The sequence below is a fragment of the Chiloscyllium plagiosum genome, chromosome 3 (genome assembly GCF_004010195.1).
Source record: "Chiloscyllium plagiosum isolate BGI_BamShark_2017 chromosome 3, ASM401019v2, whole genome shotgun sequence".
NCBI classification, from domain to species: domain Eukaryota; kingdom Metazoa; phylum Chordata; class Chondrichthyes; order Orectolobiformes; family Hemiscylliidae; genus Chiloscyllium; species Chiloscyllium plagiosum.
The window spans coordinates 117,954,174-117,957,619 of record NC_057712.1 but is presented as its reverse complement, the minus strand read 5'-3'; the positions used below and the strand labels follow the sequence as shown (position 1 = coordinate 117,957,619).

Sequence of the window (3,446 nt, the reverse complement as noted above, 5' to 3'; positions counted from 1 at the left end):
CAATAACCTGGTTATGGCAGACGAAGGGTTGACAGAGAATGGGCAAGGTTATTTGCTCTAAGGGGCAGCAGCCAAAAGCAAAAGTAATATGACAGGACTTTTAAATAGAGGCATGCCACCATCATAAGGAAACCAAGGAAAATCACTGGCAGCTACAAACACTGTTTAAACATGCAAGATGATGGCCAGGTAAGATCAATGGATTGGCAAAATAAAGTAAAAATATAGAAAGCCAGCAAATGCAGGCTGAGTTCTAAAGGAGGCCTGGAAATAAGCATGCCTCGGAATGGCTTGCAAACTCTCAAAGGGGTTACTGATCATTGAAGGGTGAGATCTTGCAGTGATCATCCAGAAAAAGCTGAGAGTGAGTACAGGCCATTGTTTGACTGGAGCAAGGACTATGGCTGGGAATTCCACAAGAATTAGAAGCTCTTCAGATTGTGAGAACCTCTTGTCGCTACAAGCAAATTAGAGGTAAGTTGACAAAAGATGCCAAACAAAGAGTTAGGGGAGCTGGAAAGAATTTGGTGTACACACTGGATTATTAGATAGGGAATGGCTAGCCTTTTCCTACAGATGGATATGCCCGGAATAAAGTTCTCCCTAATGGGATATATAAGGCTAAAGTCATGCTCGTGATTTGTGGTTTCAAAGAGAAATTTGGTGAGATGTTAAAGATGTTGGAATGTTAAAGTGGATTCCTCCACTTTTGGACAAGTGATCTTGAAAATCCTCTTGGCTCTTGGAGAATGCTCCTGAAAATGTAAGTCAATTGATATAAAAGCTCCATTTTCCTTTGCATGGTGAAAGGTTCCAAAGAAAAATATTTTGGAAATCGCTTCAAGAACAGGTGATCCAGAATGGAGGCTATGAAACGTAAACAGATTTGTTTATCGGATGAATGATGCAATGTTGATTTGGTTTTTGTCAGTTTGGCCTGTCTTGCTGGAAGTAGGTTGCATTTAGCTTAAAGCAGACCAAACAATGGGTCAAAGAAAAACTGGCAGGCGTCTTTATGACTCACGTTGATTTTCTGTGAGGGAAATCTCTGGAATTTAAAGATATGAGGTTAAGCATTAAGCAGAATAAAGTCAGGAGTAACTTTGGATCAACAGTCCTACTTGGAAACGGTTAATCACATCCTGTGAAACTGGACAAGTCCTAATAGCGAACCGATTTTCCATTCAGGCAAAGAACAAATCGGTTAAGACTTTTCATTGGGTAAGCACATTGGTTTTGCACTGAAACCAGTCCTGATATTAGTTGTGATGAGCTGGGACAGAATTATGAAGAAATGTGCTGCTTTTGAGGAAGTCTTGATAGCAATTAAAACATTAAAGAAGTTACATTTCTGTGCATATTTTCTAATTTTAAACCTGTAAGAGTGGACTTAGTCCTTTTCAGCAATGCTTCACATAGAATCACAACACTGGCTCCTTCTGTGACATAACATTGAGTCCATTGCGCAGCACGGGGATGCCAATCTTCTTGATGGCTATTCAAGTACAGCGGGTATTCTTGGTGAGATAGAATGATAAATGTTGTCCGTTGGCCTGGAAACACACAAAAAATAAAAAGTGTATTGAAAAATATTTTAGCTACTGTAACCTTGGCACCAGTAGAACCTATAGACACAGCGGTGTATTTATCCAATATTCAAAAGGAAATCCTTTATCAGAATCAATCTGAGGAAAGTTTGGTCATAGAATATTATGTGGATAACCATTTCTGTTTGTGACCGTGTCTGTTCAGCAGAGACCGTCACTGAGGAAAGGTTGATTTTATGAAAAAAATGTTAGATTGAAAAGACTTTTTAAAATTAAAGTGGGTTGATACAGGTCATGACTTGTTTTTGTTTTTACAGAAAAATGGTGCTTGCTTCAGGAAATTACAAATACAAGAGCATGGATAAAATAATCTTTTGTTTGGGCACTTTTGTGATTAATATTTTTTGTTCTTTAAAGAAAGAAGGTAGAGTGTGGGGATTTATTGTATTATGGGATATATTTAAAAATACTGATTTGTTTGCTGAAGGATTGTTTGTATGTCTTTAAACATTAATTTAAAGAAAGGAGGAGAATCTGTTTATATAGCTAGTAATAAAGATGATGGTTGAGGTTAATTAATTATTTACATGACTAGATAGTTGCAAAGAGGAAACAAGTGGGTCCAGTGTGTGGAAAGCACTGTAAGACTGAGTACTTAATAAACTCTATCCTCAAAGAAAGTTGACTTGTTTTCTGTCTCACTGACTAGCTTGGATCCAAATTGAACCACTGGATTATAGCAAAAACCTACTGGTTCCCGAATGGGTTTTAGCAGATGAAATCTACTGTTCTTCTCTATGCTAGCTGATCTGACTCTACACCCACATCAATGTGGTTGACTCTTAACTGGTCTCCAAAATAGCCTAACAAGCCATTTAGTTGTATTGAAGGAGGTGGCTCATCACTGCCTTATCAATCATGCCTGTGACTTTTTTAAAAAAAAGTAAAGATAGTGGGAGACTGTAGGCTGGGAACAGGAACATCAAAGGTGTAGGTAAAGGAATAATTGAGAAACTCGCCAGTTGCAGTGGCTTTTAATTTTGAGATGAAGGGTTGGAAGTCAGAGGTGAAGATATTGGTTGAGAGATACAGGGAATTGGTCGGCAATGACTGTCTGTCTGTGATTAAGTCAATGGAAGAAGTCATGAGTGATTGTCTCAGCATTACTTGGATCTTTATGGGTGATGGTATTTTTGTGGAAGGTCCAGCGACATTAGCAGATCCATTTATTGAGTCATAAAGACGTGAGCATGGAAACAGACCCTTCGGTCCAACCCGTCCATGCCGACCAGATCTAGCCCCACCTGCCAGCACCCGGCCCTTCCTATTCAGACTCCCATCCAAATGCCTCTTAAATGTTGCAATTGTACCAGCCTCCACCACTTCCTCTGGCAGCTAATTTCATACACGTACCACCCTCTGTGTGAAAAAGTTGCCCCTTCGGTCTCTTTTACATCTTTCCCCTCTCACCCTAAACCTATATCCTCTAGTTCTGGACTCCCCAACTCCAGGGAAAAGATCTCGTCAATTTATCCTATACATGCCCGTCATAATTTTGTAAACCTCTATAAGGTCACCCCCAGCCTGTTCAGCCTCTCCCTTTAGTTCAAATCCTCCAAACCTGGCAACATCTGTGTAAATCTTTTCTGAACCCTTTCAAGTTTCACAACATCCTTCCGATAGGAAGGAGACCTGAATTGCACGCAATATTCCAACAGTGGCCTAACCAATGTACTGCACAGCTGCAACATGACCTCCCAACTCCTGTACTCAATACTCTGACCAATAAAGGAAAGCATACCAAACACCTTCTTCACAATCCTATCTACCTGCGACTCCACTTTCAAGGAGCTATGAACCTGCACTCCAAGGTCTCTTTGTTCAGCAACACTCCCTAGG

General features: G+C 40.0%; 1 long non-coding RNA gene across 1 annotated transcript in view; it reads right to left on the bottom strand.

Annotated features, from left to right (window-relative positions):
• Nucleotides 1–476: 476 nt before the first annotated feature.
• The window catches only part of LOC122548473, a 102,485-nt gene continuing 99,515 nt past the window's right edge, over nt 477–3,446 (bottom strand). Inside the window, exon 3 of the long non-coding RNA XR_006311247.1 lies at nt 477–1,553. This is a non-coding gene — a long non-coding RNA (uncharacterized LOC122548473). The remainder of the gene's footprint in view (nt 1,554–3,446) is intronic.